Consider the following 10137-nt stretch of genomic DNA (forward strand, 5'->3'; position numbering starts at 1 on the left):
CTTACTTGATGTATCAAGTGATAAAAGGAATGAGAAGATTGCCCGCATGTATGGGAGATGAGGAAGCATAGTTGGTGAACATGCATTATCATGAGCTCTCCCCATCATAGGCAGTTCTAGATGCCACCATCATACCATTACTCCATGTGTAAGATGAGGTTAACAATAATACAGGAACAAGTTCATAGCATGATGAATTGGAATGTAATAAAAAGCATGATGGAAGGTAGTTCCATCGATTCACTACAAGTGTAGAATTTTCAACTACACTTACATTCAATGGCATATTTAGATCTCCTCCTTTTTATAATCATACTTGTTGTTTCTATTTTCATTCTCTATAGTGAATCTCAATGTTGTATTTTTTCTCTTTCCTTCTGGCTCTTATTGATTTCCATGGCCCCACATTCAACCCAACATCAAAAATCTCTAGTTCACCAAACCAAGGAAGAGCTAGCCACATGGGTTGTTGCAAAGGATCCCCATTGCTCCTTCTCACACACCATCAAACATAGGCTTTCAGCTATGAACGACAGGGTCAAAATCAAAATATCTTATCATGTAGACAAGGAAATAGGTCTCATGGTTAAGGAATATGTCCTAGAAGAAAGAACTATAAAAACTTATGATAACAAGTTCTACAGGACCGTGGAAATTTAGTAAAATAATATTAAAAAAATGCTCATGGCCTTCTCTCTTAGGAAGTGGAAAAGTTGTAACTCAAATAATGTTTAGATAAATTAGAGAAGCAAAGCCATCTAATTATCACCCTTTGCACCTGGCTAGTGAAAAAAGCATGGAGGTGTCCTTCTCTCTAAATCCATTTGATGATTTAAGGCAATCCCCGTAGATTTCTTGATTAATCCATCAACATAGGAGCCTCACCTCCATTTTGTCCTCTAGGTGACATGATTTTTGTGTTTGGTATGAACACATTGTTGTCTCTTTACTTTTAGTCTTTCTAATTAAAAAAATTTAACTTAGGGCCAACTTGGTTTCTTATATTCCCTAAGAAACTTCATAATGATATTTCTAAGCATTATAACGCTACTTTAGCTTGGTTTTCCTTAGGGAACGCTTCTGTGGTATTTTCCTTTTTTGTGTTGTCTTGCACATCATCCAAATTGGAAGGTTTATGGCATACCCCTCACGGAAGCTCCAATCTCTTTCATATCACTAGAGCCTAAAGCTTGCTTCTCTATAAATATGTATAGTTTTGATTTCCAAACAATAGAATGGATTTCTTACTTATAACAAAAAAAACAAGAACACCTATTATAGTGACCATTGACTTGTTTACAACATTCAGGTGGTGTATAAGAATCTACCAAGGGATATATATATATATATATATATATATATATATATATATATATATATCTTAAAATTAAAATAGTTTACAAATTCTAAAAAGAAAAAGAAAAAGAAGAATATGATTTATTATTGTTGTTGGTATCTATACATAACTAGTTGCTTAGTTATCCATCCACATTGGACTAGTACTATTTTTGGACTAGAGGCGTGTGTACCTAGGTAATGCCATGATGTGTTTGACGAAATATTAAAACTATGAAATAACATTCGTTAAATATTAAGTCGCAACATAAAAACTCTGTGATTAAGATATAAAAGTGTCTCCCATAGAAAAAATGAATTGCCCTATAATATATGTAGAACATAACCCTTTTAATGTGCATCCTATATAAATAAATTTATAAATTTATACCTCTAATATATTAATCATATTTATGCCATTAGAAAATTTATTAAAATAATATACATTAATATGAATATTTCAATCATAAATTTAATTTATTTATAATTATTTTAAAAATAAATTAATAATTAATAATTCACATTTAAAATATAAATATTTCATTCATAAATATATGTTTTTATTTTATTAATATTTTTATTAAATATAATAGTAATATTTTATTATATAAAAATATTTATTCTCTTATAAAAAAATATTATCATATGTTGTATTTTTCTCAATTTTCCTTTCAGATGTTTTCACTTATCTTTTTCTTTTTTTTCAATCTCTAATTCACATCTTTCCAAACATTTCAAAAATCCTTTTATAAAATCCCGCTTTCCACTCATCTTCTTAAAAAAATAACTTATAAATTCCAAATTTAGTTAATACGAAAATACCCCATTATAAATTACTATAATCTTTCAAGCCCTGTATTAACTAAGCACCACAAACAAAAAATATAAGATATAGCTTTTGTGAGGGAAATTTGGATTCCTTGCGAATGTTTGATTTTGACATCATATACCAGTTAAAGTTATACTTAAAATTGATTAAAAAGTTTATTTTGTCATGCATGAGATCTTGAGATCTTAATTTTCTTTTAGTTTTTTTTTTTTAATAATTATTAAATATGTGTTATCTTTTGTTAGGTCCTTATAATAGTAGTGATTCCTCTATCAGTATTTTCATTGTAACCTTTATTGTTATTATTGTGCCCTTATTGTCTCTATATTGTTATTAGTGTGTCCCATAAAAACCCACTATTGACTTAGTTACCGGAGAATCCACAGTAAAAACCATTTTTCGTCAACGTTTCAAATCCCAACTGAGATCCATCGTCAGGACTTCATGAATGCTTGATAAAAGAAGAGCTCAATTGAGGGATTAAATAGTAATGAAGAGATTAGGTTTTGGGATGAGATGAAGGTCGGCCTTGTTTCAATAATATTAATTTTTGATTAATTATTGATGAATTAATTAATTGATTTTAATTTATTATAATTTATTATTATGTTAATTATTATTCTAATTAAAATTAATAACTTATTTTTATTTTTAATATAATATAATATAATAATCTTTATTATAAATATTTAGTGATTATTATATTAATACTAGGTATTTGATTTTAATATATGTTAGTATAATATAATATTATTAATTATAAAATAGAATGTGAATATTTAATGAATAGTAATCGTTAGTAAATTGTATTAATATTTAATATTTAATATATATAATATATGTTAGTATAATATTTATTATAAAATAGTATGTAAAATCTATATATTAATTAATAATACATATTGGTATTTTAATGAATAGTAACATTAGTGTATTGTATATTAAAATAACTTAAAATAATAATTATTAATTAATATTAATAATATTAGAAATCAATATTAATAATTAATAGTTGATAATTTATGTCAAGACCTAATAATTAATACTAATAATTAAAATAGTAATCATAATAATTAATAATTAATAAATAAATAATAATAATTGATAATTCATGTCAAGTGTTTAATTTTTAATTATTAATAAATAGTTTAATTAATTAATATATTTATTTTTATGAATAGTATAACTAATTAATAGCTTATGATTAATACATCATAATAATGCTTTATAATAATAGTTAATGATGAGGTAATAGCTATATCATAATTACTAATGTAAATATTGTAATTAAGTACTAGTTATTATTATTATTATCATAATTAAATTATTATAGCAATGCTACTAACTACTAAAAAAAAGAGAAAGGGGGGGGGGAAATCATATTCTTCTTTTTCTTTTTCTTTTTCTTCTTCTATCAAGCATTCATAAGTCCTAATGATGGATCCCAGTTGGGATTTGAAACGTTGATGAAAAATGGTTTTTACTGTGGATTCTCCGGTAACTAAGTCAGAAGATAAAAACCACAGATGTCTTAAATCCAAACCCACTATTATTATTGTTGCGCCCTTATGTTATTATTGTTATGTCGGCTTTGATTATATTGTGACCCCTTAGACTCCTATATATAGAAAGGAGGTTTAGTCATTTGTATCATCCAATAATTGTTCATTGTGTAATGTAAAGGAGGTTGTCTCCTCAAAGAGGCTTATTTTGAAGGCATTCATCTATATTTTCTTCTATTTTGTGAGCTGGTTGCATAACATTTGGTATTAGAGTTTTGGATTCTAGGGTTTCGCTGCTCCAAATAGGTCATCGTGGAATTTTCGCTATAACTTTTTTTCTACGATGTTTCAGACGCTACAAAAAAAATCCCATTTGCGCCGAACTCACTTTGAACCTTGGGTCCAAATTTCAAATCTTTTCTTGCTACATTTTCGGAGATATGATCCAAGGAAGTTAGGGTTTTTGCAGGATCCCGAATTATATCTCAAACAGGTGACCTGGGGAAAATCGTCAAAACTTTAGTTATGAGCATCAAATTGAAATTTCGTAAGAAGTTTCAGAAAGAGTACATGCTATAGTTTTCTGTATATCAGTTTCAGGTACTAAGTTTGAAACAGTGACACGTGGCACTTCGTACAAGTTCACTCTACTGAACTAGTCTATAATCAGGTTACCATGGGAGATTTGGCATAACTATTCTTTGGAGAATCCAATATTGATTAGACTTGAGGAGTTAGAAAGAGGACTCAGAGGGCTACTGCAGGACACAATTTCAGATCTTGGAGATCCACAATTATAGAGATACAATAGATTCAATATCGAGATCTTACACCGTGAAAAAAGTTGTATAGTTATTTTTAAATTTTGCATAAGATTGGTTTGAAAAATGAGTTTGAAGGAATTCAAAGGGCATAGTGAAGCATTGTTAGCATCAATTGATGCTCTGAAGAAAGAAAATGGAAACACCTAGTAAGCAACCTAAAATCTCTAGCATGACTCATGAAAAAGTGGAAGAAATGCAACATGATATATCAAAATTACGAGACCAAGTGCAACAAAATTCACTCTCACAACAAGTGACAGAAGCTAAGATGGATGGTTTAGAGAAAGGCGTGGAAGATAAAATGGATGGTTTAAAGAAAGGCATGGAAGCTGAGATGAATGTCGTGGAAGCTAAGATGGGTGGTTTGAAAGCTAAGATGAACGACATGGAAGCTAAGATGGAAGGAAAAATGGACGATTTGAAGACAGATTTGACAAAGTTGCTACAAGAAATGTTTACGAACGGAGAAAAGGTAGTAAAGGAAACTCATGATGAGAAAAAAATAAATGTTAATCATGATTTCATAGACTCTAACGTTGGATTGAAGACCCACCATGTTCTAAAAATCGATATGAAGAAGTTTGATGGCAAGGATCCCAGAATATAGATACTACAGATGGAGCAATTTTTCGATCTCCATAATGTGCAAAACACACAAAAGGTACATATTGCAACTTTATATTTGGAACCAAATCAGTTTGTATGGTATCGATGGCTTTGCTCTCGTAAACAAATTGTCACTTAGGCAATTTTTACGGAAGAAATGATAGCACATTATGAGGATAAAAAAAGCAACACCTTTTTTAGCCAATTGATAAATCTCAAACAAAAGGGTTCAATGATGGAGCACATTGAGGACTTCCAAAAATTGAACATAAGGGTAAAATATATTCTAGAGGAGCATAGGATTGATGTGTTCATATGGACTTTAAAGGATAACATCCAACATGAGGTTCGCCTTTGGGAACCTGATTCATTGGAGAAGGCATTTAGGTTGGCAAGAAAAATGGAAAGAAAAATTATGGCAACCAGGAAGCCTACTACTCACAACTATAAGGATGGAAGTGTTGTTTCCCCTATCCTTCCACAACCTACAAGGTTAACACCATAACAATTAGAAGAAAAAATAGAAAAAGGGCTTTGTTATGTAATTGTGATATAAAATACACTAAAGGTCATAAGTTTGCTGAGAATAAATTATTCTACATAGATTGTGAAGAGGAGAAAGAAAAGGAACAAGAAACATCAGAAGAAGAGGATATACACCAAGAACAAAATCTAGAGAAAGAAGAAATGAATCCAACCATATCTTGTAATGCATTGGCTAGAATTACCACTCCTCAAACTATCAAGATAGAAGGACATATCAAGAAGAAAAAGGTCATAATGTTGATGGATTCGGGCAGTACCCATAATTTTATTCATTGTAAGATAACCAAGAAATTTAATTGCTTCCTATATCCAGCACCAGAGTGTCAAGTGATGGTTGCAAGTGGAGGAACCATAAATTTCTCTGGAAAGTGCCATAATATCAAGCTATCCATGGGAGAATATGTATTGAATAGCCCAATGCTTTCCATTCCAATGGTTGGTGTTGATGTTGTACTAAGAGTCCAGTGGCTACAATCCTTGGGTACAATAGCTTCTAATTTTCAAGAAATTTTCATGAAATTTTGTGTGGAAGGAAAGGAAGTTGAATTAAGGGGTATTGCAGGGAAATCGGGAAAGATAATCATCTCTAACGATATGAAAAAGGTTCTAAAGAAGAAACAATGAGGCGTAATTGCACAATTATGTTCGTTAGAAGTTCCCACATCGAAATCATCTATTTCTCTAGATCTCCAAAAATTCTTGGACAATCATTCCAGGGTATTTGAGACTCCCAAAGGCCTCCCACCTATTCGTGACCATGATCATGCTATTATTCATTTGATTCCAGGAAGTGTTCCTCCAAACATCAGGTTGTACAGATATCCCTATGCCCAAAAGAGTGAAATTGAACGTATGGTTGCAGAAATGTTAGAGGCTGGTATAATTCAACCTAGTCAAAGTTATTTCTCTGCTCCAGTAGTATTGGTGCACAAGAAGGATGGATCATGGCACATGTGTCCGGATTATAGGGAGCTCAACAAGCTCACTATTAAAGATAAATTTTCCATTCCTGTCATTGATGAATTGCATGGATCAATTTACTTCACCAAGTTGGATCTTCGTTCAGGATATCATCAAATTAGAATGAAGACTGAGGACATTCGAAAACAATATTTATAACTCATCAGGGTCATTATGAATTTTTGGTCATGCCTTTTTGCCTTACCAATGCACCTTCTACATTTCACAGTTTGATTAATTCCATTTTCAAACCCTTCCTTAGAAAATTTGCGTTAGTATTTTTTGATGATATACTAATCTACAACAAGTCTTGGAAGGATCATGTTCAACATGTTGACATGGTGCTCAAACTATTGGAGGAGAAACAATTATATGCAAAAATCTCTAAATGTTTCTTTGGAGTATAAGAAGTGGAATATCTGGGTTATATTGTATCACATAAAGGTGTTAAGGTAGACCCTAGCAAAATCAAATTCATTAAGGAATGGAAAATCCCCACATTCATAAAGCATCTGCGAGGATTTCTCGGGTTGATAGAGTATTATCGCAAGTTTGTTAAGAATTATGGGAGAATAGTAGCACCTCTAACAACATTATTGAAGAAATATGCATTTAAATGGACTCCGGAAGCAACAAAGGCCTTCGAACATCTTAAAGAGGTAATGTGCCAAGCACCAGTCTTAGCTATGTCAGATTTCACAGAAACATTTATTGTGGAATGTGATGCTTCAGGAAATGGAATTGGTGTTGTTTTAGTGCAAGATGAAAGACCCATTGCTTTCGAAAGTCGTCCAATCAAAGGAAAGTATTTACACAAAGCTATTAATGAGAAGGAAATGTTGGAAATACTACATGCACTTAACAAATGGCGACCCTACCTAATGGGAAGATACTTCAAGGTAAAAACGGATCATGATAGTCTTAAATACTTTTTAGAACAAATATTATCCTCTGAAGAGCAGCAAAAATGGGTCACTTAGATGTTGGGTTATGACTTTGAAATCATCTAGAAAAAAGGGAAGCAAAATGTTGTGGCAGATGCACTCTCAAGAAAGGATGAGGATGTGGAAGCATTGTTGTGCATTATCCAACCAAATTGGATAAACGAAGCAAGGGATGAATGGAAGAATGACGAAGAAGTGTGGGCACTCATTCAAAAGATACAACAAGATCCCAGTACATCTGATACATTTAGCTGGAAAAATGATTTGTTATGGTACAAAGATCGCTTATATCTATGTAAGAATTCCCAACTCAAACAAAAGATTCTTATGGAATTGCACACTTATCCCTTAGGAGGGCACTCAGGATTTTTAAAAACTTACCACAGGGTTAAGAAGGAATTTTTTTGGGATGGCCTTAAATTGGATATTCAAAAGTTTGTGGCAAAAAGTTTGGTTTGCCAACAAAATAAAGTTGAAACAATTAAGACCCAGGTCTATTACAACCTTTATCCATTCCAAGCCAACGTTGGGAGGAGATTTCAATGGATTTTATCACAGGTTTACCCAAGTCCAAAGGAAAGAGTGTCATCATGGTGGTAGTTGACAGACTTACCAAGTATGCACACTTTTGTGCATTATCACATCCATTTAAAGCCAATACAGTTTCTACTGCATTTATGGAAACAATTCAAAAGCTACATGGAAACCCAAAGATTATTGTAAGCGACAAAGATCCCATTTTCACTAGAAAATTTTGGACATAATTATTTTCTTGTCTCGGTACTCAGTTAGCTCATAGCTCATCTTATCATCCTCAATTTGATGGGAAAACTGAGATAGTAAACAAATGTTTGGAGGGATATCTTTGTTGCTTTTTATCTGAGAAACAGACACAATGGGTCAAATGGTTGCCTTTGGTTGAATGGTGGTATAACACTTCCTTCCATACTGCAGCAAAAATGACTCCATTTATGGCACTTTATGGATATCATCCACCATCCATCACATCATATTTAAGAGAAAATTCTAAGGTTCAAGCAATGGAACATCACATCGAGTATCAACAACAAGTTCTCCAACTCTTAAAGGATAACCTCACATTGGTGCAAAATAGAATGAAACAACAGGCAGATCAACATCGCAGCGAAAGAAGTTTTGATGTAGGTGACTGGGTATTCCTACGGCTACAACCATATAAAAAAATGTCCCTCAAGCAAGCTAAGAAGGATAATAAATTATCACCAAAGTATTATGGTCTGTACAAGGTGTTGCAAAAGATTGGTACTACGACATACAAATTGGAGCTTCCTGCAACTTCCTGAGTGCACTTAGTTTTCCATGTTTCATGTTTAAAGAAGGTTATCGGTGACAAGATCCCAGTTCAAACAATATGCTAGAACTTGATGAGGGAGGAAAAATGATATTGGAACTTGAAGTAGTCACAGAAACAAGAAACTCAACAACTATGAAATCGATCAATTTCGGAGTATCTCATCAAGTGGAAGAACTTATCCGCTGAAGATTCCACTTGGGAGGATGAGAATTTTATACAGAAGCATCGAGAACTACTCAAGCGTTGACGACAACGCTTTTCTGAAGGAGAGGGGCATATTAGGTCCCCCTATTGTTCCCATATTGTTATTAGTGTGCCCCATAAAAACCCACTATTGTTATTATTGTGCCCTTATGTTATTATTGTTATGTCAGCTTTGATTACATTGTGACCCCTTAGGCTCCTATATATAGAAAGGAGGTTTAGTCATTTGTATCATCCAAGAATTGTTCATTTCTGTAATGTAAAAGAGGTTGCCCCCTCGAAGAGGCTTATTTTGAAGGCATTCATCTATATTTTCTTCTATTTTGTGAGCTGGTTGCATAACATCCTTTAATTTTTAATATATAATTTTTTACCTTTTCTTAGTTTAATAATTATAATATTTTTTGTTTAAATTTGAAACAATATTATTTTAAAAAATTAATTTTATAGCCAATAATAATAAAATTTTATTTTCATTAATTTAATAAAAAATATTTTTAATTAATTTTTTATTTAAAAAATATTTCACTTTAATTTTAATTTAATGATGTCTATATTTATAAAGGGTGATAGGAGGGGGGGGGAATCTTTTGGGATCCCGGTGAACAACAAAAAATTAAGTATGATTGGGGTAGAGATGTGCAGGCTCCTTCTAGGTCTTCATATTGCTAAAGAAAAAGTAATTTCTAGGATTATAATTGTTGGGAACTCCCTTGAAGACCAATAAGTTGAATCTCCTCCTTCTAAGAATTATGAGCACCCTAGAATCCTTTCAGCATAAAAGCTTCTATCACATTCTTAGGATTCAAAACTCTAAGGTGGACAAGCAAGCCAATCAAGAATTCAATTTGGATAAGGGACAAACAAATATCAATGGGAAATATGTTTGGCAATCCATCCCATGATTTAACAATGATAATGCTAAAGAGTTGTGTATTCACTTGATAAAAACATTGGAATCTTGAAGGAAATTTTTGATTTAATAGAACACCTCCTACAAATTAATGTGCCCATGGTTCAATCAATGATTTAGAAGGTTTCCATTACATTCGAC

Source organism: Pinus tabuliformis, chromosome 7 (assembly GCF_031772625.1).
Source record: "Pinus tabuliformis cultivar Carrire ecotype Pingquan chromosome 7, CPIR1, whole genome shotgun sequence".
NCBI lineage: Eukaryota > Viridiplantae > Streptophyta > Pinopsida > Pinales > Pinaceae > Pinus > Pinus tabuliformis.